Below are 27,829 nucleotides of genomic sequence, written 5' to 3'. Positions count from 1 at the left end.
AGTCTTGGAAAGAAATTCCAGATTCAAAGTGTAAGGGAACTTTTAAAGAAAGTCAAAATACCCCCAATTCCACTGGTGGAGACATTACGATGGAAAGACTTGGAGGAACCTGAGACCCCAACCTCAAGGTTTCAGTGGAAATGGCATAAAGTGAACTTCCATCCCCTCCCCACCGCATGAGCACTGCCCGATGTGTCTCAGAAACCAGTGAAGAGTGAAGACCTTTGCCACCCTACTCTGCAGATTTGGTGGAATACACTATGGTAAATAGTGCTGCAATGATCATCATTGTGCTAGTGGATTTAGTATGCCTTTGTTTCTGGAAGGTTGGGTAAATGCCAAGTAGTGGATTTGCTGGGTCATAGGGGAGCTCTATGTGTAGTCTTTTGAGGAACTGCCATACTGCTTTACATAGTGGTTGATCAAGTTTGCACTCCAACCAACAGTGTAGTAGTGATCCCTCCTGGCCACATCCCCTCCAGCATCTGTTATTAGTTTTCTTGATCCTGGCCATTCTAACTGGAGTGAGGTGGAATCTTAGCGTTGTTTTGATTTTCATTTCTTTTATTACCAGAGATGTCCAGCATTTCTTCATGTGTCTATAGGCCATTTTTGTTTCTTCTTCAGAGAAGACTCTGTTTAAGTCTTTGGCCCATCTTTTGATGGGATGGTTGTTTCTTTAGAGATTAGTTTTGGAGTGATTCAATTTTTTGAGCTCTTGATATATTTTAGATATGAGACCTTTGTCTGTTGTATGGTTAATGAAGATCTTCTCCCATTCTGTAGGCTTCTTAGTTAATTTACTAGCTATGTCCTTTGCCATACAGAAGCTCTGCAGTTTAATGCAGTCCCATTTTCCAGCCTTTCTCTGATTTGTTGTGATTCTTGGTCCTTATTAAGAAAGTTTTGACCTGTGCCAAGGAGGTCTAGTGTATCTCCTCTTCCTTCTTGTAAAGTTTTCAGTGTGTCAGCTTTTACCTTGAGGTCTTTCATCCATTTGGAGTTAATTCTAGTGCAGGATGACAAAGAAGGATCCAACTTTAGTTTTCTGCAGGTGCTTAACCAGTTCTGCCAGCACAACTTGTTGAAGAGGCTGTTTTTCTTCCATTCTATTTTTTGGCTCCCTTATCAAAAATTAGGTGGCCACAGGTCTGTGGTTTAATATCTGGGTCCTCAGTTTATTCCCTTGGTCTTCAGGCCTGTTCTTGTGCCAGTACCAGGCTGTTTTGATTATTATATCTCTGTAATAGAGTCTAAACTTTGGTATTGAAATTCCTCCTTTGCTGTTCTTTCTGCCAAGAATGAGAATGGTAATATCACAATAGAAATTACCAAAATCCAGAGGATCATGAGGGAATACTTTTCTAACATTTATGTCAACAAATTTGAGAATCTAGAAGAAATGGATCAATTTTTAGCCAATATTAACATACCCACACTGAACCAAGAAGACCTAAACCAAATAAACAGGCCTATTTCAAGCACTGAAATAGAAATGGCAGTAAGAGAACTTCCACCTAAGAAAAGCCCAGGGCCAGATGAATTCACAGCTGAATTCTATAAGGTCTTCAAAACAGAGCTCACACCAATACTCCGCAAGCTCTTCAATGAAATTAAAAACGAAGGCTCTTTGTCAAACTCATTCTACAAAGCCTGTATAACCCTCATCCCCAAACCAGACAGAGATCCATCAAAGAAAGAGAACTATAGACCCATTTCCTTGATGAATATTGATGCAACACTTCTCAACAAAATACTGGCCAACCATCTACAACAATTCATCAAAAAATTATACACTATGATCAAACAGGATTCATCACAGGAAGGCAAAGCCGGTTCAACATACTCAAATCAATTAATATAATTCAACACATCAATAGGAGCAAGGACAACAATCACATGATTGTCTCAATAGATGCAGAAAAGGCATTTGACAAGATCCAACACCCCTTTATGCTAAATGCTCTGGAGAAACTAGGAATCCATGGAACATTCCTCAGTATAATAAAGGCAGTCTATGACAAACCCACAGCTAGTATTATTCTCAATGGCGAAAAGCTAAAGCCATTCCCTCTAAAATCAGGAACAAGACAAGGATGCCCACTCTCTCCACTCCTCTTTAACATAGTATTAGAATTCCTAGCCAGAGCAATAAGGCAAAAATCAAGCTTAAAGGGGATCCAAATAGGGAAAGAGGAAGTGAAACTTTCCCTCTTTGCAGATGACATGATTCTGTATTTAAAGAACCCTATAGACTCTACTCCGAAGCTTGTTGAGCTGATTCAAAATTTTGGAAAGTAGCAGGGTATAAAATTAACCCTCACAAATCAACTGCCTTCCTCTATGCCAACAGTGAGTGGAACGAGGCAACAATCAGGAAAGCAACTCCTTTTGCAATAGCCTGAAAGAAAATAAAGTACCTAGGAATTAACTTAACTAAGAATGTGAAGGACCTTTTTGATGAAAACTTTAAAACCCTGAAAAAGAAAAGTAAAGGAGAACTGAGGAAATGGAAAAATCTCCCATGCTCCTGGATTGGAAGAATCAACATCATGAAAATGACAATCTTGCCAAGGGCTATCTACAAATTCAAAGCAATACCCATCAATATCCCAATGTCATTCTTTAAAGAAACAGAAGAGGCAATCCAAAATTTCATAGAAGACCCCATATAGAAAAAACACTTCTTAGTAGAAAGAATTGTTTACAGAAGATTCACTGCAATATTGACATGGAGGAAAATGACTCCTCTATTCCCACCAGATCCTAAAGCTCTCCCATGGGCTCTGGCGAAATCTAAGAAGAAGAGTTGATAAAATGAAATTTTTCTTAAATGTATATGTTTCAGATCTTCACTGGAGAATGACACTTTTATACATGATACTTTTTGTGGGTCATGGGGCTTGAACTCTGGACCTGGGCATTGTCCCTGAACTCTTCACCTCAAGGCCCTATCTCTTGAGACACAACTCCAGTTCTGATTTTCTCCTTGTTAATTGTAAGTAAAAGTCTCAGGAAGTTAAGTGGCTGGGCTGGCTTTTAACTATGATCCTTAGACTTCAGCCTCTTCAGTAGCTTTTGACAAAGCAGCAGATTTGTGAAGGAATAGGGGGGTTAGGGCAACGTGGTCAAGATTAGTACATTTTAACAGGATGTTAAAATAGATTCCCAAGATCCAGTCCTTATAATATGATGCATTGCAATCTCTTATACAACTATTCAAAGATAATTTTAAAAATAAGTTTAAAAGGGCAAGGAGTGTTGTCCAGTGGTAGATTGGTTGCCTAGCATGCACAAAACCCTTGGTTCGATTTCTCAGTATCATAAACACAGAAAAAGCCAGAAGTGGTGCTGTGGATCAAGTGATAGAGCACTAGTCTTGAGAAAGCTAAAGGACAGTGCTCAGATCTTGAGTTCAAGCTCCAGGACTAGCAAAAAATAAAATACTGAAAAAATAAGTTAAAGAAATAAAAGAAATAAAAAACATATAAAGAGGAATGTAGAAACCTAGTGGAAGATAAGGTTTTATTAGAATCTCTTTAGTTAGATTCACTGTAACTTCGATTGCCTGACTCTTGTGTTCAAGGATATTTTCTGGCCTTTTTCTGTGAAGGATATTCCTCCCCAGAGTCTTTATGACTTACTACATACAGGAAAAACTGAAGTCAATTGGCCTTTTCTGAAGATAAGTTTCCTCATGTGATTTGAGCCTAATATAATCAAAGTACCAGCTCATAATATTCAAGATGAAATGTCTTTACTTTGTTTCTTCATTGATAACCTCCAAGAATTTGCTAAGTCCTAATTACTCTTTGAATGAGTTTAATACTAAATTTAGAAATGATAATGCAAAGGTAGAGAACGTCTTTAAAAACAGATGCAGCAGACAATGAATACCTCTAAAATGGCATTACAGAAAGGTTCAGTTTGCCTAGGGAATAATGTATCTATTCCTGGTCACCTGTGCCTTATAAAGTGACATAAAATATCCCATTGTTCTCTTCATGACACAGTTTCTTATGATAGATAACAAAATTAATTGTAATGACTTTCCATACAGTGACATTGTAAAGACCTACAAACTAAGATTTGTAAAATGCTACCAAGAATAAATTCATTAATTGAGAAGCATGTGTTTTAGAGGAATTATAATGTTTCTGTTATGATTAACATAACATGGACTTAGAAATAGTAGTCTGAGCATATACTAGTTAATCCACTATAAAATAGTGTCATATGTATGAGAATATAATGGATATTGCAGTTTCATAATTGTATTTATAATTTCATTAAAGCAACCTGAGGGAGGTATTAATGTACTAGTACCCCCCAGTTATTTGAAGTGGCTTTGAACACTTTTTCCTACATTTCTAGTGGCTGTTGTACTATACTTCTGAAGTTCCATTTTCAAAACCAGGTAATCTTTTCCCAGCTTCTAGTAAGTTAGATGCTATGGATTGAATTAAATGAATCATCCTGAAAATGATTAATACAATAGCGTATATTACCTTTCTCAGTACTTGAATAGTCTTATTGTCAAGCACTACTCATTCATGCCTATAATCACAGCTACTCAGGAAGTTGAGATCTGAGGATTAAGATTCAAAGCCAGCCAAGGCTGAAAAATCTATGAGAATTTTATTTCTGATTAGCCAACAAAGCTTTTGAAGTAGAGTAGCAATCCTGAGTTACACTCTCAGCGGCTCTGGCTCCTCCCCACACACAAAAAGCTTATAGTTCACTGATAGTATATTTCATATTGTAGATCAGTTTATATGTCATTTTATGAAGTTTATTTTTCTTGTCTTATGTAAGCATAGCCTTGAGCTATATGTTTTGACCAATTACTGTATTATAGACTCCATGTTTTTCTGATATTTTATCACTGTGACCTCTTAGTACTTAAATGATATAGAATTTTTATAAATTAGGTCAGGGAAAACCTTTTGGATTTTTAAGATTTAGTTTTCTTAAACATATTTCTTAAATAACTGATGTTTTTCTTATATATTTAAAGCATATTCTCCATCACAGTCTGTGTTTTATTTTTTTCTGTCTGCTTTACTAATTTATTTTTTCTGTAATAACATAAAAATTGTTCCAGTTACTTTTCATTCAAAAATATAACTTTATTTCTGATAGGGGAAGGTAGTCCCTTTAATTATATCTAAGTTCATATGGAGACTACCACTAGTAATCCAGCACACTTGATAACCATCTCCCACCTCAGAGTTGGAATTTCCCACTGTCAAGTTCTGCTGCTTATTTTGTAATACAGAGCCAAACAAATCATCCACGATGTACATTATCCTCTTACTCCTTTGATTTGACCTATCATCAAAATCATCAAAATCATTTGTAATAATTATACACATCTAGGATTCTCCTATAAGAGGATCACAATATCTCCAAACCTATGTACATATGATCATACAGGATGAGATTAAACGAAATGAGCTCTAGGTATGGAAACAAGAGGTTTATCTTTGTGATTGTTCTTAATGTACTATGGGAAGTTATTTCTTTTCTCTTTTTTCACCCTTATCGTTCATCTCATGTGATTATTGTATCTGACTTTTTTACGAGGTATACTGTATATACATTTATTTATTTATCTGAAATAGGGAAGGGAAGGAGGAAATCAAGATGATTGGGAGGGGTTGGGAGTAAGAAGGGGAATAAAAACATGAGAAGCGGTATCAAGGTTCAAGAAGTAATGTACCCATTACCTGACAAACATAACTGTAACCATTCTGTACATTATCCCAACAATAAAATACCAGAAGTGGAATTATGGATTAAGTGATATAATGCTCTCTTTGAGCAAAGTAGACCAGGGACAACCTTGATGCTCCGAGTTCAAGCCCCTGGACCAGCATCAACAAAAAAAGAAGAAATAAAAGAAATAGTCACTTTAAACAATATAGTAATCATTTCTATCAGATTTAGTTGTCTAAAAAGCCTAATGTGACTAGAATTAATCCTAAATTTTAATTACTAAGACAGCATTCTCTTCTTGGAATATTCAGTCAAAATGAATCAAAGGTGGAAATATAAGACTGAAATGTTTTGCTACTAAATCATTAGCAAAATTTATAAAAGGAAACACTGAGTTTCACTCTTTGAATGCAGATCCATAAATTCTGGCTGAAATCAGTGAGCACCGTATATAAATGATGCCAATTCAATCTCATCAAGAATTGAACCCAATTAGTGCTAAGGCTTCAAAATAACAAGTAAATAGCTGAAAATATTTACAAATAAAATTTGAATAAAGCAAGAATGTAGTTGATATAATTTCTCAGCTATATCAACATTATTAATGCAAAATATTTGTAGTGGAAGAAATTAAGTGGGACTTAATTAACTTTGTAATATACTAGTCTAAAATTAAGTTGTAAAAGTCATATATTAAAGGAACAATTGAGGAAAGAATACCCATTATTACGTTTTCTCAGGATTTCTGCATTGACATGAAAAGGACAGTTGAAAAAATCAGTATCACATACTCATGCTGCACTCATTAGCTCTGAATCCAACCGCACGTTTACAATTTTTGTATTCTGAGGTCATGAAATCATTAGTCAGAAAGTTCATGGACCAAGGTCTCACAGAGGCTTTGTTTTTCAGGGCGAGAGGCATGGAAATATTCAGGGTAACTCCTTCATAGCAAATGGAGCTCTGACACTTTCACAGGAAAGTGCTTTAGTGGAATAACTCTGTCCAGCTCCTCCTGTCTTCTCAGAGAACACAGCAGTGGAAATCCTGTGATCCTGATATAGGGAAGCTGAGCTATGCTCAGTGTCAAGTTGATCACTTATGTGGATTTCCAGAGTCCATATTGAGTTCATGCATAATCCTACCTCTGGTGCAGTCACATGTGGGCTTGTGAGATCCGGGGCATGGAAAGGAAGGGACAACTTGCCTTGTGTACCTAATAGACCAGAATAGGCCTCTGTGGACATGGTGCTTTATTGGATATTTACATAAAGTACAAATATTTTCATTCTGTGCCAAGTTGGAAATGACATTCCACATCCTGTACCAACCCTGTTTTTCATTTAAAATAATATTCTGATTATATTTGCTGAATATTCTGGGTCCTCATGCCAAATGATTACTGTTCCTTCATGAACCACTGAAGGTCCATATGGCTCTCTCTTTCAAAACCAAAAGAATAATCAAATGTCCTACTTAGTTTTCTATTCACTAGATGCGGGGTGGAAAGCAGAGTGACCCTTGTAGGTTACCTGTAGGATGGCTTTTCTTCCAGATATCTGTTGTTGAATACAACAGTGCCAGTGTACCAGGGAGAACAATGTGGAAATCACTAGTAATCTGTCTTAAGTCTCTATGGATAGTATATTCAGGCTGTGAGAAAACAATTTAGTGGGGTGGGTATCATGAAACTCTAAGCCACTGAGTCATGAAATCATCAATCCACTCATCAGTTACAGTCTCAAGTTCACATGGAGTTCATGATGGGAAGGCTCTGGTTTCATGACAACATCACAGTCATGGCTCAGAAGTTTTATCTCTTACAAACTCAGGAATAAATCACAAGTTTCTCAGAAACTGCTAACTTGAAAAGGATAGCAGAGATTTCCTCCAGTCATCAATCCAGTAACATTTCCTAACAAAAGTAAATAACAAACCTTTTGCCAAAAAAACCTGCCAAAATTCTAAGGAAGTATATAATTCATAAGCAGCATGAGTTATGCAATAACAGAATACAAAACTTGGAGGGAAGTCCTCAACTTTAGATGGAAAAAAGTCAATGAGTACTATAAAGAAACAATGGATTTCCATTTCCCTTTATATCTACTGAACATGTGGTACTTTTCAACCACTGGAAAGACAGTGGTGACAAAAATATTGAATATCACTTCTCAGAGAGATATTCTTATCAAAGAAGAGAATAACCAAAGACAAATGTCTAGAATCATCTGCAGGAAATGACTAAGACAAATAAAATATTGAAGCTTAAGAAAGAGTATACCTGTCAACAAAAATTTCATAGAACATTTCTATTACAATGTTTATAATAGTAGAATGAATATTGCTGTATCAAAATGTTTATAAAGCAGGTGCTTGCAACTCTCATTTGTAATCCTAGCTAGTCAAGATGCTGAGATTTGAGAATCACAGTTGGAAGACAGCTGGGGAAACAAACCCCATGAAACTCTTATCTCCAATAAACTACTCAAGAAAGCCATAAGTAGCCCTGCAGCTCAACTGGTACAGCACTCTACTCTCCTTGAGCAAAAAGAAGCTTGAGGACAGTGCCAAGGCCGGAGTTCAAGCCCCAGGACAGCTTAAAAAATATAGTTCTGTTAATATAAGGGTAATAATAATGGCAACTATTTGGGCTTTCAAATATATCTATTGAGTGTTTATGAATCTTGATAAGGTACATTACTACAGCAGCTTTACCAAGTGGATATAAAACAAGTACTTAGCCAGGAACTGATCGTTCACACCTGGAAAAGTTAAAGAATAAATTTGGAATTACAGATTTCTTTCCTCTAATTGGGTGATTCTCAGCTGACATCTAAGATGTTTCTTGAAACTGTTCTCAAAGCACACACACAGACATGCACACAGACACACACACACAGACACACACACAGGCATACACACCATGGACTATTTATGACTCCTGCAGACCAAGTATTTAAGTGCACACTATTCCAATTGCTCTGGCATTTTAGTTGAGATGAGGTACTGATAAATTTCTGCCTGGGCTGGCCTTAAACTGTGATCCTCCAATTCCCCCCCCCCCCCAGACACACACTGAAGTAGCTGAGATCACGGGCATTTATTTGCATTAATTTCCATTCTTGATTTGCTTGCTTTCTCTTTTGCCTTTTTTTTTAATTCTAGGATTTCAATTTAGGGCATCAGATTTTTTCATCTTCTTGCTCCACTAGTGCTCGGCCCCTTTAGCCATACCTCCAGCTAAGCTGTTTGGGGAGAGGCAAAATCTCCCCGATCTTTCTTCATGAGCTCACTTCAAACTATATCCCTGATTCTCCAGATTTTAGATATAATTTCAGGTGTTATCCACCAGAACATAATTAACTTCCATTTCTTGATAGTTTGTAACAATAATTAAGCTTTAAAATGCTGCTATGGGTACTTTGGGAAAATATGATCTTTCAAAAACATAAAAGTAAAGCATTTTATATCGATGTATTTTGGGGAAAATCCAGTTCATTTCTTAGCAAATACTTATTGATTACTATGTGTCAAGCATTTCTCTAATGGTTGAAAATCTGTCAATGAATAGACAGACATTCTAAGAGTTGCACTTTGTAATATATGGTGAAATAATATCATTTATCTACTTAATATTGCTTTCCTTAACCTCTGAATATTAATCCAACCAACACATCTAGACATGAGTAGGCTTGCTGAAACAAAAATAGTACCAAAGGTAAAATGTCAGCTGACATTTTAGAACATTGCATGTTCTTTTCTGAATACCAGTACAGTAGTTCACATAGAGATTTAATAGACAAACTGCTCAGAAGGACTCAATTGACTTATGTTGACTGTATAATAATTTACATAAGTTTGAGAACTAGGGAGGACAGTAAGGAGACTTGTCATAGTCCCACATAATCCATATTGGATTAGAGCCTAGGGACTGTACTGGCTCAAAGCTAGCATTCTACTATTTGAGCAACACCTTCTACTTCTACCTATTCTGAGCTCTACCTCACATCAACCTCCTCAGTAGGTAGGATTACAGGCATGAGCTACCAGTGCTCAACTGTGCAGTGGTTTCATAAATTAATCTTGTATACTCAGAAACAGAACCTTTGCTAAATTATCATATAGATACCAATTCAAGAGGCCCAGATTTCTTGCTTTGATGAAGTTGAACAGCTTCCATTCACTTTGAACAGTGACTTCTGTTCAGTCGTCTTTCCATCATGGTTTCCTACATCTCAGCAATGATATATAGTCTTTAACTGGCTTATTGTTTCAACAATTGGTTGTAAATAACTGAAATATTTGCCCCAATCTGCATATCTAGTTCTTAAAAACTATTTTATAAAGCATTCTAAGGATGAGAACTTGGTAAATATGATGTCTTGTCTCTGGACAAGTAATTTCAAGAGATTCTGTTTCAAGCTTAGTTTCAAGCTTTTGTGGTTTTTCATTTTAACCATACTATTTTTTAAAAAAAAAATCTTGACTCTGTATTCATAGACTGTCATGTTGAATTGAAAACTCTTTGTACAATGCCAAAGATAATAAATAAATTAATCATTCAGAAGTTAACAAAAATTCTTGAAATACATAATACTCAACTAATTTCTTCATTTCTAAAAAATATCACTTTTACTCGGAGGAAATGAAGTTCTTTCTTTATCAAGGATCAAAAAAATTGAATGTGCCTTGATGCCCAGAAAGTCACTGAAGATAGTTTCCCCAGGATAAGATAATTTCTTCCCTATTATTAAATTTCAGATTACTCATGGTTTTATTGGGAATTTTAAAAATATGTCTGAATAAGTGATGATCTTCTGAGGGTTATCTAGAAAGGATTACAGCTTTTTACTCAAATCGTTGCAATAAAGACCAAAGAAGCCCACAACCACATCTATATTCTTCCTTTACCACATCTATATTCTTCCTTCTATTCTGCAAGCTTAACTCTGTCTAATTACTGAAGTATCAGAACAGTGGACACATGGATACATGGTTCACTGAACTGCTGCTGAGCTTGACTCATATGTCATTTGGATTCAGAGAGGCAAAGAGATGGAGCCCCAAGCTTTAAAAAAAAGATGCAAGAAAATATTTATGTTTTAAGAAACTTATTTCTGCTAAATGAATTTCCCATTTTAGTTAAATGAAGAAGAAAAATTTCCTACAAAGTATGCAAATGTTGCTGCCTGCCGCAACGATGTGCCGCTTGGAGGCGGACTGGGAATGATCACAGACTCAAATAGCTGAAAGCAGAGGTCTTTTTTATTTTCTCTCTCTGCTCTCTTCTCTGTCTTTCTCTCTCTTCCCCCGGAAATCCGCCACCATTTATATCATACAGCAGCCAATTACAATAAAGGTCATCTGCACACACAGCAAACATACATGGAAAAATCTAGCAATCACACTCTATCCACAAGCATGGAAGAAACAAATCAACCAATGCAAAGAAACTTCCTGGTCAGCAAGTACTGACTCATCCTCTTTGGCGAGCTGCCATGAACCATCTTATAATTTTACTTCCTCAGGAGGCTGAAAGCAATGTCCCAATTTAAATGCACCTTTTAGTATATTAATAGAGGCTGTCCATCCTTTCTGTGTAATTTTGTTTGTTGTTGTTGGTTCCTTTTTTGCACATTGCAAATCCCCAGTTTTGCTTCAAAAATTTTAATATATTTTGATTGATAACCAATTATACAAAACATCTTTTATTTTCTACAATCCAATCCTCAAAACATTTTTCGGACTACACTCTACTAAAATGAAAGCATTATTGTCAAAAATAATCAATCACATGATTTAATGGTGAATGAAAAGGTTAACAATCATTTCCCAGATAAAAGAAATAAATATTACCCACTTTCCAAGGCATTGTATCCTCATATTTTGCCCTTGAGTTTCTATGTTAAATTAAATTAGAAGGTTCCTCAAGTCTATATTGAATTATAGGTGAGGTATGTTATTGATAATTAGCTATATTATGCCAGAGTATATCTCCATTTCCATATTCCATGTGTATGATATGCCTATGATATATGTGCTATTACTAGGCATGGATTTAAAAAGTAAATTAAGACCAAGGAGAGTAGCTCAATGGAAAGCACTTGCCTAGCCTGTGTCAGGGCTCTGGCTTCATTTCAAGGTCATATAAAAAGCATGAGGCCTTGGCTCCAAGCCCTACATATTTCATATGTCTAAGTTTGAAGGATGAATCTTTGCCCAATGTCCCTTACTTCTTAGAAAGGAAACAGCTAAGCTGTGAAGCATTAGATGGCATCTCAGGTGTCGTTGGGAACTATGGGCCAGTCTGGGGACATGACCTAAATGTATGCTTTTGTATTGTTTTGGATTGATCAGTCTCTTACACCCTCCAGACAGTGACTGCAGAAAATTGTGCATCCCTTCTCCTGCAGGGAATCTGGTAAGGAAGAAATTGCTCTCATTCACAGGGACAATAAACTTCACCATGAGGCATAATTTTTAGGGACATAGAGTGACAATGGAACAGATCAGAATTCAAGTCCTTGTTCTCATATTTATTGTCTGTGTGCTAGATGATGTACCTTTTATAGGCTTCAAACACTCCTATCCATATACAAAATTTGAATTAAAAATAGCTTTACTGAATTTCTGTCACTATTAAAGGAAATGACAATGGATCAGGCAGCTTTCTGTCCCAATCTGAGAACAGAGCAAGTACTCAGTGAATTATAACTATTTTTCATTGTTATCTAGAACAGAGTTGCCAAATAATTTGATAGATTTTGTTTATTTCATGAGTGTTAAAAAGTGGGTCAGAAACTATGCACATGGTCAGAATAATGTCCACCAATGAGCACCCTCTTTCTTTGTTACTAAGAGAAGAGCCTAATTTTTATCTGTCTTCTGAGAAAGGATTATATTTTTCCCTGCTGTTTGAAGTGAATTAAGATTGAGCTCTGAAAATGAATGCCATGATCATTTTCTCTCAACCCTGAGCCAGATGCTCAATTCAGTGAGAACTGATTTTAAAGTATTACAAAGAAAGCGAATATGTCCTTATTTGAAAAATATCAGCAAATGGACAAAAATAACTCAGGTGGGAGCCTGATGATATAATGACAGTCATTTTCTTTCTGCTTTTAAAATTTGTTCCAATACTGCATCGCTGTTCTTCCTATTTGAGCAATAACACTATTGACTGCAATTATTCTCTGGGTGGAGGAGTTTACTGAAAAGGCCCCTGTTCAATGACCATTTTGTTGTGCACTGTGAATGCTTGAAAAGAACTTCGTGATTTTCAAATATAGCCATTTATTGCTGTGTTACCTTTTTATTCCTTCACCTTAAACTCAAAGTCAGATTGAAATGTTAATACTGAGAAATCTACCACCAGCCATTCCACCCCAAATAATCCCAGTTCCAGGACTATAAACAACATTATAAGATGCCACATATTGCTGCTCTGCATATGCCGTTGAGAAGGACTCCAGGTAGATAGACAGGCACTACATCTATAGGTAATTTCAAATATTTGTCATGGGTATGTGTCCATTGTTAGCAAGGATTTTTTTTGATCATTAACCATTGCTAATGACTTAGGTACTGTTTGTATTTGGTGTTTTAAAGGCAATTACTTTCCAGTGCTAAAAATTTTGGACATTTTTTATAGTCAACTCTCTCTCTCTTTATTTTTAACCAGTCCCAGAGCTTTAATTCAGGCCTGGGCACTGTCTTTGAGCTTTCTCAAGGCTAACACTCTACCACTTGAGCCATAGCACCACTTCTGGCTTTTTCTGTGTCTGTGGTACCAAGGAATTGAACTCAGGGTTTCATGCATGCTATGCAAGTACTCTACCACTAAGGCCTGTTCCTGGACAAACTCTATTTTAGAGGGTGCTTCAATATTTATGTCAGTTTGTAACTTTCATGAGTTTGAATTCATGTCCTTTATACAATGGGTAAACCTACAGCCTTCTTCACTTTTTCTTTCTCTTCTTCAGGATGTATAACTTGAATTAATATGCCTTCAAATTTCTGTTTCCTCTGTGAATCACATTTAAGTATTGAGCTCCTTTGAGGAAGTACCCATTTGTTGTATTTTGGGGTCTTTAAATTTAATTTTTATGCCAACTCAGTTTTTATTTCTTCTTAAGTTAATTGAGATACTTTGCATCTTTTCAGTTGTTTTGTGGTTTAGGAAATATATTTAACTATCAATTATTTTTGTAGGGGTCTGGTTTCATATACTCAGACATCTTGCAGAAAACTGATCCTCAATTCATGTGGAAATAAAATGGACCAATGTAAGAATACCTCCCCTACAGAACAGACAGAATTCACACTTCTTTTTTAACTTACTTTATTTTTTACTGTCTCTAAGAGGTTATACAAAGGGGTCTCAATTTAACCTGTCAGTGTGTGATTACATCACACCTTGGTTAATGTCACCTATTTTCTCATACTCCCCCAATCTCTCCAAATCCCAACTGTCCTGTCAATTTTACGTTACAATTAAATATGAATACATATAAATATAAAATATATTATAATATATGTAAGTATAAATAATTATGTACATTGAATGTTAGTACTGCATGCTCTCACATTTCCTCTCTACATATGGTTACCTTTTTTTGTAATCTATCTGAACCTGTCATCTCAAGTACCAACTTTCTGTTATTAATTTTGTACAACTATAAGTTACTTGTTTAAACAAGTGACATCATTAAAAGCTCCCCATGTATACCTCTACTCTATGACCTTAGTCGATACGACTATGATCCTATATGTTTATATATATATTTATAAATTATATAAAACTTCCATAGATGAAAGAAACTATAATATTTCTCTCTGCTCCTGACCTACATCATTCAAAATATTTTTTCCAGGTCCATCTACTTCTCTGCAAATGATGTAATGTCATTCTTTCTAATGGATAAATAAAGACACATTATTTGATTTTGAAATTTGCTACACCTCAATAACAAAATTAGGGAATGATTTGATGATCCATTCATTAATACAATGTATATAGTTTATTAATACAAACTAAATTGATAATCTACCCTATTATTATACATTTGCTTTTAAAATAGAAGACATTGTTTCCTGTATATTTTGTTTTGATATTACTTCCTTTGTAGTCCAAAGAAATAGTTATGTTACCATCTTTAGACATGCCCAAGAATGGTACAACAATGATTGCCATCACGATAAAATCAGGGCATCTACTTTCAACATCTTCTCTACTTTCAAGAATATTATCAACTCTTCTTTTGACAGTGATTCAAAGTAAAATTTAACTTATTTAAAGTAAAATCTACTTATGAATGTATGGAGACAATATAGAATAATGCCTATGGTTGGGAGGGAGTGGGGGTGAGAGACAGGAACAAAAACATGAGAAGGATTATCAAGGTTCAACAAGTAATGTGCCCACTATCTGACAAAATGTAACCCTTGTATACCCCAACAGTACAATACAATAAAAAAGGTTAATGCCTATTTCAAAACATGGATTGAGCTACTATTAGTTGCAGTCATTATGTTCATGAGGTTTCCCTCCATGTATGCTTCTTCTTTGCCTTAGAAGCTTAACTCCAGTTGATTTAATGAGCATCATTACATGTAAGAAACACTCAACTTTAAGTCTATCAACTAAAATAGCCTTGTCAATTCTTAGACTGAATATTTTTAAAGACAGAAATATGTCATTATCCTAGATGAGCATATGGGATGCTTTGAAAAGATTTTTCATTTTTAGTACAGACATTCCATAAGCTGATGCCACCCACACTCTGTGACAATGCACGCTGCCCTGTGTCACAGCAATAGAGGAAGAGATGTGCATGCGAGAAAGCAGAGGAAGCAACTAGAAGTGTGAGGATATTGCAGCACTTGGAAATCATAGAAGTGCTTATTGCAATATTTAATTCGACTTCATGAATGTGCATTTTGAAACAGTAAATCTTTTTCATACCCTCAGTCATTAACAAGATATTACTGTATTTTGACCACTTTCTCTACTTTACACTTTTGCAGTTCCACATTCTCTAATCCTCACACTTTGATCATGCCATTCTAAGGGCAAGGACATACTCATTGAACTTTTAAGGGTGCTTCTGATAACCTTCCCAGCCTTACATACGACAAGATACATATGTCACATCATCCCTTCATTATAGATATCTTATTGAGGAAGCTGACTTCTTCCTTCTATGTGCATTACCTGCTGCTTGCTGGGTGGTTGCTACTTTTTCCATCACAGTACTTGAATGAAAATTTATTTTTATGTTATGCTTTACTCAATGGATTTATTTATTCTTCATGGCTAGGTAGATGGAAGAAATTTTGTGAAATTATGAGAGACTAAATTTGTACATTTGTCAGTGCTGAAAATTTTTTTCTTTAAGAACATGTTGCCTTTATTCACATATTAAAATGTTAAACTTAAAAACACCTGAAAATACATATAAAATTATGTAAGTAGGAATATTCTTAGAGGAGTGAGGGAATATACAACATTGTAAATACTATCTCCTTTGCAGGGTGGGAAGGAAGATAAAACTATTTCCTATCTTGTGGTTTTCCATACATTCTACAGAAAACTTCACAGTTAAATCACAGTAAAAAAAATAGTGAAGACAAATGAAAATTGGGGTCATACGTTGATATTGTTTACTGACTATGCAATATAATTTGGCTAGATATTTTATCGTTTCTTTTCCATTTTCTTCTCCTATGACATCCAATGCTATTATTCTCTTGCATCTATTACCAAAGGAGAAGATACCAAAGTTTGGAAATACTAAGAATTTGGATGAGCTAGTGCTCAACATCATAATCAGAAAAAAATTAAAAGTGAGTCTTTGCTTTGTTGAATGGGCACTCCATTGCACAACTCCTTAAAGATAATTTTAAAAAAGAAATATGAAAAAAGGGGGAAAAATCCTTTAAATTTTTCTACAATGTATATAATATGAGCTAGTGATTTTCATATTTTTCCTTGTCATCTAAGGAATGCATTCCCAGGAATCTTGAGCTTCTTACCATTTATTGAGTAAATTATTTCTTTAACCAATTATCAAAGATTAGTGAACTCTGTGTAGTAATTAATGTATATGATAAAGAGGTACACAGAGAATCTATGCAAATGAGCCTAGACATCAAAATATCCTTTGAACTATATAATTTTCAGGTGTCATGTGGGCAAGGGACCTAAAGAGAGACTTATCAGAAGAAGAGATTAAAATGGCAGAAAACCATATGAGAAAATGTTCATCATCCATGGTCATAAAGGAAATGCAAATAAAAACCACCCTAAGATACCACCTTACACCAACAAGAATGGCCAAGATTTTGAACTCAGACAATGACAATTGTTGGAGGAGTTGTGGAGAAAAAGGAACCCTACTACACTGCTGGTGGGATTGTAAACTAGTTCAGCCACTCTGGAAAGCAGTGTGGAGGTTTCTTAAAGAACTGAAAATAGACCTTCCCTACGATCCCGCCATACCACTTCTGGGCCTCTACCCTGAACATCATAACCCAAGATATGATAAGGACACTTGCTCAGCTATGTTTATCTCTGCACTATTCACAGTAGCCTGGCAAGGGAAACAATCCAGATGCCCTACTACAGATGAACTGATACAGAAAATGTGGTATATATATATATATATATATATATATATATATATATATATATATATATATACAATGGAATTCTACATAGCCAACAGACAAGATAAAATAATGGCATTCATAGGGAAGTGATGAATCTAGAGCAAATCATGTTGAGTGAGACAAATCAAGACCAAAGGAACAAAAGATGCATGATATCCTTAATATGTGGCTATTAGATCCAAACAGTACAAGAGAGAGGACTCAATATTTGCATACCCAATGCTATGGACATGGTACTGGAAATATAAACATAACTACATAGACATAAAAACCTATGACTCTATAGACATAATGTTTTATTTCATAAATTAATATGTATCTGTGATATACAAACCTTTAGCCTAATTTTAATTATGTTCTAAAATCTAAGTGCCAGTGATTATCTATAGAGATTCCCTTCTTGAATACTCATTTGTTAAACATGTCATTTGAAATATGATGCAAAAATCAATGTCAATAAATTCTTTAATTAAAAAAATACATGGGGGGAAATAAACATTTTAACACTTCATTTGGCCCTAAGCATAAAAGAGGCACAGCAGAGCATAACATCAAGGCTGGGAGCATGGTCAAGCTCTAGAGTGAGCTCTCTGACACAAAGCATCGGCAACTCATTCCAGCTGCAGTCACTCATGCATCAACCAAGACAAGAAGCATGATTTCCCCTGTTCCTTGTCGGGCTCTTTTGAAACAAAGGACAGGCATGTCCTTCCTCCCAGGAGTTCTCAGAAGATTCATGGGAAATCTAGTTGACAGTACATTCTCTTCTGCTCCTTCCTTCTTCCCAGTCTCCTCACCAAGAATGTCAAGCAGAGCTGATCAAGGACAATGTCCCCTTTGTTCACAGGTAAGTCTCACTTCCCAGGACCAGATCAACCCTGGGCCATGCATAGATCCAGTTGGTCAACTGGACAAGGTTCAGATAGGTTTTAGTGAAACAACGAATCCAAATATCCCTGTGTCTATATTGAGACCATCTTGGGTTTCTCTCGTCTCTGGGCCTGATTTCTTTGCATTTGTTATGTTCTCCAAAGCTCTCTGATTCAGGAAGATTTCAGTCCCTAGAGCTTTCATAGGAATTTGTGGTGCTCGTGGTCTTGGCTATCCTCTGGCTCATTCGGGAAAGACTTGCCCAAGTGAAGTATTTATGGGACAGAGGACAAGTGTGCTATAGTACTTCTTTATGGCAATCCTAGGGATATAGGAAGTTTAGAGGAGTGGCTTCCTACTCCTGGGGCAGTCAAAGGATTAGCATGGGGAAAGAATTTCTGGAGAGACTGGCCAGGAGCCTACTAGCTGACTGCAGAGTGTCTCCAGCACTAGAGATAGGAGAACAGATAGGATAATACATCTTCCTCCCAGGAGTTCTCAGAAGATCCATGGGAAATCTAGTTGACAGTACATTCTCTTCTGCTCCTTCCTTCTTCCCAGTCTCCTCACCAAGTAGATAGGGAAAAGATATACGGTCCAATGAAAACTTTAGTAGTAATGCTACTACAGTTTCCAACTTTGGAAGTTTGTGTAATCATAATTAGGTTCATTTGTCAACATGCATATACATAACACAATCTGGACAGGCTTTAGGCTCATTCCTGCACATGGAATGGCAGGAAAGTAAATAGATTGAACTGAAAATTTTAGGTGTCAATAGATAATCAACTTACACCTGACTAAAGTAACTTTATCTGGAAGCATTACAGAGGAAGGACATTTTTATTTTGAAGATAAGAATGGGACAGGGGAAAAAGGGGTTAAGTAAGCAGAAGGCAACATATATGTGAGAATATAAGCAGAAATCAGCAAATCATATCTCATGGGCCAGATCTGGCTATCTCCTATTTTTGTATGACCTGTAAGATAAAAGGAAAAACAAACAGCTTCCATATTTGTGAAGGTTTTCTGTTTAAAAAAAAATCAAAAGTGGGGTTGAGAGTTTGGGCTAGTGGTGGAGTGCTTGCATGAAGACCCAGGTTGAATTCCTCGGTACCACATACGTAGAAAAAAGCCAGAAGTTGAGCTGGGAGTTTGGCCTAGTGATAGAGTGCTTGCCTAGAATGCACAAAGACCTGAGTTCAATTCCTCAGTTCCACATACATAGAAAAAAAGCCGGAAGTGGTAGAGCTCTAGCCTTGAGAAAGTCCAAGGAGAGTGCTCAGGCCCTGAGCTCAAGCCCAGCCAAAAAAAAAAAAAACTATCAAAAGTGCTGAAAATTTTTATACTTATTATCTTACCTAGTCAAATAAAGTTTTGCTTTAAAAAGAAAAAAACAAGTTAATAGGTGTATGTCACATTAATGTAATTGTAAAGTAATTGTTGCAAGTCCTTTTATTTATTAAGCCTTCTGAAATACAAAACACAGGAAGGACTGTTATCAAGACAGTGTAAACTACCATTAAATTGTCAGTGATGTCAGTCCTTTATAGGTCTGCGTGCATCTGTTCCTAATTGTAACCAGGATTTGTAATAAGGAAAGACTAATAGTTCTGATGCAATTCTGTCAGTCACAATTATTATCTCAAACTGTTATACATAGAAGGAATAATTAGACTACTAATTACTAATTTTTTCAAAAGTATAATCATTACTATTCTAAATTTGTCTCATTGTTGTTATAACTTTCTCTAGAGAATTTGCAATCAATTCTATGAAAAAAAATTTCTACGCCATACTTATCGGCCAAATGAGTCGGCCTGCAAGTATTTCAGTTTATATTTGTCTTATGAAAACTTAAAAGATGCTGTAGTAGGCTGACATTCTGAAGAGTATAGGTTCTAATACCAACCTAAGAAAAAATTTTGACATGCTAGGACATATACAAGATAGCAAAATTAGGCTTCATAAAATTGTCAGAGAGGCCAAAGCCTAAGAATCACCCTTATCATTTATTTTTAACTTCAACTTTGTCCAAAAGGTCTAATTGTCATTGACTTTCACCAATCTGCTTCTGTTCCCCAGACATGTGACAACAAAGATCATCTGAGAAAAAGCACAAATCCCAGCAATTGAGAGACTTTGAATAATCACATTATAGCTAATAACATTGTCGAAGAAGATTGTTCAAAGACAATTTAGAAAATTGTTCAGATAGGAGGGGAAATTGAGGCTATCTCATATTGTTACAGTATTTCACCTTGTTATCTGATATATTGTATATATACGTATTTTGTTATTTGAAATCGGATAGGGAAGGGGGAAAAACAAGATGAGGGGCGAGGGTGGGGGGAGGGAAATGGGGACCAAGACATGGGAAAAGGTATCAATGTATGTGAATTAATGCACCTTCTATCTGGCAAATATAATGTAACCCTTCTATTAATTACAATAAAAATATATGGGAAAAAACTTCAAATGAACAGGGACAAAGGATCATCCTACTTTCAAGAAATGGAAAGACTTGAAAAATTAAGGTAAGCAAGCCCATTCCAAAGAAACATAGACTGTGTGTATTCTCTCATTGATAATAACTAGAATATGTCTAGGATATACTCAGCAGAGGATCACTATAGTTCTGTTAGCTACGTGCATATGTCCATATAAAATGATGTTTATTGAAATGAACTTCAAGACATGGAAACAAGGTTTTCTTCAGGGCACTATTTGGAGAATTTCTTTTCTTGTTATTCTATACTGGTTGGTTTTATTCCATGTTGTCCCTGTTTCTGATTCCTGTGCCCTTGTCTTGAATATAAAACTGATTTGGAGAAGGAAAGGGGAATCACAGAAACAATGGGAAAAAAGGTAAGCTAAAGAAACCATGATATTCACTACTCACTATGGTAACAATGAACTTTGCAACCGTTAGGGAGGAGGGAGTCAGGGATGGGAAGGAATGGGAGAAAATGAACGAGGAATAATACTGTTCAAAATATATATACTTATTGCCTAGTTTATGTAATTATAACCACTCTTTACATTACCTTTAGAGTAAAATTAAAAAACAAAACAAATCAAAAAGTGTTCAATGTGAGCTTTGCAGGATAAGTGTTAAATGTTTCAAAAACATTAAGAAAAATGATTATTTTCTGTAGTTATTGCCTAGTATCTGACACATAGTAGGTTTTCTCCTGTGAATTGTTTTGCCAGAAAGGTCAGAATGAATAAATTATTGTTTGGAATTGACCGACCCTTAGCAAATCCTACCAAAAACAGAACGGAGCACACCCAAATAAACAAAATCACAGACGATGGCCAGGAGTTTGGCCTAGTGGTTAAAGTGCTTGCCTAGCATGCATGAAGACCTGGGTTCAATTCCTCGGTACCACATATAGAAAAAAGCCAGAAGTGGTGCTGAGGCTCAAGTGGTAGAGCTCTAGCTTTGAGAAAGTCCAAGGACAGTGCTCAGGCCCTGAGCTCAAGCCCAGGACTGGCAAAAAAAATCACAGACAAGAATAATATCACAACACAAATTACCAAGACCCAGAGCATCACGAGGGAATACTTTTCAAACCTTTATGACAATAAATTTGAGAATCTAGAAGAAATGAATCAATTTCTAGCTAATATTAACACACCCACATGGAACCAAGAAGACCTAATCCAACTAAACAGACCTATTTGAAGCACTGAAATAGAAATGGCAATGAGACCTTCCATCTAAGAAAGGCCCAGGGCCAGATAGATCCTCAGCTGAATTCTATAAGGTCTTCAAAGCAGAGCTCACACCAAAACTCCTCAAGCTCTTCAACGAAATTGAAAATGAAAGCCAAACTCGTTCTATGAAGTCAGTATAACCCTCATCCCTAAACAGAGGAGAGATTCATCAAAGAAAGAGAACTATAGACCCATTTCCTTGATGAATATTGATGCAAAACTTCTCAACAAAATACTGGACAACCGTCTTCAGCAACTCACCAAAAAAATTATACACTATGATCAAACAAGATTCATCACAGAGATGCAAAGCTAGTTCAACATACATACATAAATTAATATAATTCAACACATCAACAGGAGCAAGGACAACAATCACATGATTGTCTCAATAGATGCAGAAAAGGCATTTGATAAGATCCAACACCACTTTATGTTAAAAGTTCTGGAGAAACTAGGAATCCATTGAACATACCTCAGTATAATAAAGGCCGTGTATGACAAACCCACAGCTAGCATTGTACTTAATGGTGAATAGCTAAAGCCATTCCCTCTGAAATCAGGAATGAGACAAGGATGCCCACTCTCTCCACTCCTCTTTAACATAATATTAGAATTCCTAGCCAGAGCAATAAGGCAAGAAGCAAGCATAAAGGGGATCCAAATAGGGAAAGAGGAAGTGAAACTCTCCCTCTTTGCATATGACATGATTCTGTATTTAAAGAACCCTGTAGACTCCACTTCAAATCTCCTTGAGCTGATTCAAAACTTTGGCAAGGTAGCAGGGTATAAAATTAACCCTCAAAAATCAACTGCCTTCCTCTATGCCAACAGTGAGTGGAACAAGGCAACAATCAGGAAAGCAACTCCTTTTGCAATAGCCTGAAAGAAAATAAAGTACCTAGGAATTAACTTAACTAAAGGATATTTTTCTTACATTTTTATTGTAATTAATAAAAGTGTTAAATTATATTCATCAGATAGAAGGTAGATTACTTCACAAATATTGATACCCTTTCTCATGTCCTGTTTCCTATTACACTCCCCCCTTCCCCCCTCACAACTTGATTTCCCCCTTCCCTCTCCTATGTCAAACAACCAATTAAGCATATATAAATATACCAGATAACAAGGAGAAATATTGTAACAATATGAGATAAACAAGGGACAGTAAAAGAGATGAAAGATAACATAGTACATCAAGGAAAACAATCACTCATTATATGGCTTTGGTTTCTATACCCTGGAGGTCCTTAAATTTAGCGTCATACTATATGGCCTATGCATCTATATTTTGCTCCATTGTGAATCTCTGCTAGGAAAGCCCAAGCATCCTACTGATTATGACAAATGAGGGAGACTATTGGGCCTATGTTCCTTTGAGTCTGGCTTACTTCACTTAATATGTTTTTTCTGTCTTTCCATTTTGTTACAAATGGGGCGAGGTCATTGTAAAAGAACTTTTGATGAAAACTTTAAAACTCTGAGAAAGGAAATTAAAGCAGAACTGAGGAAATGGAAAAACCTCCCTTGCTCCTGGATTGGAAGAATCAACATCGTGAAAATGGCAATCTTGCCAAGGGCTACCTACAAATTCAATGCAATACCCATCAATATCCCAATTTCATTCTTTAAAGAAATAGAAGAGGCAATCCAAAATTTCATATGGAGTAATAAAAGACCCCGTATAGCAAAAACACTTCTTAGCAGAAAGAACAGTGAAGGAGGAATTTCAATACCAAACTTTAGACTCCATTACAGAGCTGTAGTGACTGAAACAACTTGGTACTGGCACAAGAACAGGCCTGAAGATAAATGGAATAGAACTGAGGACCCAGATATTAACCCACAGACCTATGGCCACCTAATCTTTGATAAGAGAGCCAAAAAAATAGAATGGAAGTAAGACAGCCTGTTCAACAAATGGTGTTGGCAGAACTGGTTAAGCACCTGCAGAAAACTAAAGTTGGATCCTTCTTTGTCATTCTGCACTAGGATTAACTCCAAATGGATCAAAGACCTTGAGGTAAAAGCTGACACACTGAAAACTTTACAGGAAGGAATAGGAGATATACTAGGTCTCCTCGGCACAGGTTGAAACTTTCTTAATAAGGACCAAGAAAAACAACAAATCAGAATAAGTCTGGATAAGTGGGACTGCGGGACTGCATTAATCTGCAGAGCTTCTGTATGGCAAAGGACATAGCTAGCAAATGAACTAGAAAGCCTGCAGAGTGGGAGAAGATCTTCACTAACCATACAATGGACAAAGGCCTCATATCTAAAATATATCAACACCTCAAAAAATTGAATGGGGGGGGTGGCTAGGCTGGGGTTGTTTACAAGTTCCGGAATGGAGGCCGCTGCTCAGGGTCTGAGCGCCAGGAGCCTCCTAAGGAGTGAGGCCGTCACACTGGGCGCCATTGAGCTTCAGGGCCTTGGGCTTCCTCCCCGTCCCTCGCTCGTCCCCGAGGCACCGCCTGATCTCCACCATGTCTTCCACTGGGCCTATCCTCCAGATGAAGCACAAGGTGATAAAGCCAAGCAGAGTATCAGGGCCAAGTGTACAGAATATCTTGATAGGGCAGAAAAATTAAAAGAGTACCTGAAGAAAGGGGAGAAAAAGCCACAGAAGCCAGTGAAAGAGGGACAACCAAGTCCTGCTGATGAGAAAGGGAATGACAGTGATGGGGATGGAGAATCTGATGATCCTGAAAAAAAGAAACTACAGAATCAACTTCAAGGTGCCCTTGTTATAGAGCGACCAAATGTGAAATGGAGTGATGTGGCCGGACTTGAAGGAGCCAAAGAAGCACTCAAAGAGGCTGTGATTCTGCCTATTCAGTTTCCTCACCTTTCTACAGGCAAGAGGACGCCTTGGAGAGTAATCTTATTGTTTGGGCCACCTGGGACAGGAAAATCCTATTTGGCCAAAGCTGTAGCAACAGAAGCAAATAATTCAACATTCTTTTCAATATCTTCTTCTGACCTTGTCTCAAAGTGGCTGGGGGAAAGTGAAAAGAGTTGCTGTGCACAATGATGGAATTTTGGTTCTGGGAGCCACAAATACACCCTGGGTTCTGGATTCTGCCATTAGAGGAAGATTTGAGAAGCGAATTTATATTCCTCTGCCTGAAGCCCATGCCCGAGCACCAATGTTTAAACTGCACTTGGGTAGCACTCAGAATAGCCTAAAGGAGGCAGATTTCCAAGAACTTGGGAAGAACGGATGGCTATTCAGGCGCAGACATAAGCATCATTGTGCGAGATGCACTTATGCAGCCGGTTAGGAAAGTTCAGTCGGCCACTCATTTCAAAAAGGTTCAAGGACTTCTCGAGCTGACCCTAACACCATTGTAGATGATTTGCTGACACCCTGCTCTCCAGGGGACCCTGGAGCCATGGAAATGACGTTGATGGATGTCCCCGGAGATAAACTTCTGGAGCCGGTTGTTTCCATGTGGGATATGTTGCAGTCTCTGTCAAACACAAAACCCACTGTCAACGAACATGACTTGTTGAAGTTAAAGAAGTTTACAGAAGATTTTTGCCAAGAGGGCTAAACCAAAGACATCAAAGAAGATGTTTACCATATGTCTGTCTGTCTTTCTTTCTTTCATGATTTTTTTTTGGCCTTTTTGTGATGGCATTGACATTATTTTCAGTGACACTCTTTACCACAGGATACGATATCTCACTTCAGAGTTCCTTTCTGTTTGTATTTTACTTTTTCTCCATTACCTGTTAAATGCTCCCGTAGACAAAGATGGTACAATAATGGGTTATAAGGAAGTAAGTAATATGTGAATGGCATAAAAATAGAATTATCCAGCAAAAAGTATTAAACATTGACAAATACAATTTTATGAGAGATGGTCTTTGCCAAGAGCATTTATCATTTTTTTTACTAAAATAAAATAGGGCTTTATATTTTGAAAAGAACTTCTTAAACATTCTTATCAATGTGAAGTTTATTTAAAATGATAGAATCTTTACTCAGGGATAGGCAATAAAACATTACAGAGCACTGTGGTTGGTATTGGAAGGATTACGAATTGTGTCACGGCCAGTGCTCTTACTAACTTTTTAATAGGTTGTCCTGTTTTATTTTCCTGTGGAGATGCAGTTCTTTTACAAGTAGCAAGGTTTTATAATTAAATGATACCTTTCACTGTGCAATCTCAAGAGACTTTCTAAATTAGGTGTTGAATTTACCTTGAAGATGAAAACTGTCTATTTCAGTGTCTTTTGTAGCAAGATTGACCAAAACAGGTGGTAAATAAGTATGAATTTTTAAAATAACTGTCATGAGATACTATAATGCGAACCTTTGCTAATAAGAAAATGGCCTCCCTTTGGATTATGGGATGTTTTCCAGTGTGTGAAATGGGTGTGTGTATTGTACATATATATGTATATATAATTTTTTAAATTTTTTGCCTTTCACCTTTTAAGTTCAGGGAACAGTCAGTCCTGTCCACACACGTTATCTGTGTGATTCTTCATGAGGCTTTAAAAATGAACTTATCTCATTGGATTTTAAAATATAAACATGTTATTTTAATGTCTTTCAAATAAATGATCTGAGGATGCGTTACACACTTTAGCACCAACACTAGTTGTGCCTTGTACATTTGCATTGACTACACATGCAAAGACTACGTTAGAGTGAGGTAATTACTATAAAGTTCTACCTTACGAATTCTATACAGTAACTTGCATTTTGAACTATATCTGCACATTTTACATACTATGCTAAATGGTTGTCTTTGGGTTTTCTGTACAGATTGTTGATATTCAATGGAAATCATGATGTTCTTTATGTGAAGTAAATGGATAATAACCTACAAAAAAAATTGAAATCACTTCAAATCTAATCTCCAAAAAAACAACCATGCCATTAAAAAATGGGCCAAAGACTTAAAGAGTGTCTTCCCTGAAGAAGAAATAAAAATGGCCTATAGACACATGAAGCAATGCTCAACATCTCCGGCCATAAAAGAAATGCAAATCAAAACAACTTTGAGATTCCACCTCACTCCAGTTAGAATGGCCAGGATCAGAAAAACTAATAACAACAAATGCTGGAGGGGATGTGGCCAGGAGGGATCACTACTACACTGTTGGTGGGAGTGCAACCCCTATAGAAACCACTATAGAAAGCAGTATGGCAGTGCCTCAAAAGACTAAACATAGAACTCCCCTATGACCCAGCAATTCCACTACTTGGCTTTAACTAATCGTCCAGAAACAAGGACATACTAAATCCACTAGCATAACGATGTTCATTGCAGCACTATTTACCATAGCAAAGATATGGAAGCAACCCAGATGTCCTCAGTTGATGAGTGGATCAACAAGATATGGTATATATACACAATGGAATTCCATGCTACTGTGAGAAAGAACGACATCGCCCCATTTGTAAGGAAATGGAAAGACTTAGAAAAAATCATATTAAGTGAAGTAAGCCAGTAACATTCAGTAGAAACCTTGGGCTCTCCTAGCAGAGATTTACAATAAAACAAAATCTAGATTCATAAGGCCATATAGTATGACACCAAATGTAAGGACCTCCAGGATATAGAAACAAAAGCCATGTAATGAGTGATTGTTGTCCTTAAAGTACTATGTTATCTCTCATGTCTTTTGCTGTCCTTTGGTTATCTCATATTGTTACAATATTTCACCTTGTTATCTGATATATTTTATATATACTTAATTGGTTATTTGAAATTGGATAGGGAAAGGGGGAAATCAAGATGTGCGGGTGAGGAGGGAAATGGGGACTATGACATGAAAAAGGGTATCAATGTTTGTCAAGTAATGCACCCACTATCTGGTGAATATA

At 36.4% G+C, this 27,829-nt stretch overlaps 1 pseudogene; it reads left to right on the top strand.

Annotated features, from left to right (window-relative positions):
• The first annotated feature begins 24,331 nt into the window (after positions 1-24,331).
• Positions 24,332-25,605, top strand: LOC150058691 (vacuolar protein sorting-associated protein 4B pseudogene; annotated as a pseudogene).
• The last annotated feature ends 2,224 nt before the right edge of the window (positions 25,606-27,829 follow it).

Source organism: Megascapheus bottae, chromosome 9 (assembly GCF_031878675.1).
Source record: "Megascapheus bottae isolate mThoBot1 chromosome 9, mThoBot2.hap1, whole genome shotgun sequence".
NCBI lineage: Eukaryota > Metazoa > Chordata > Mammalia > Rodentia > Geomyidae > Megascapheus > Megascapheus bottae.
This window is presented reverse-complemented; position numbering and strand designations above follow the sequence as displayed.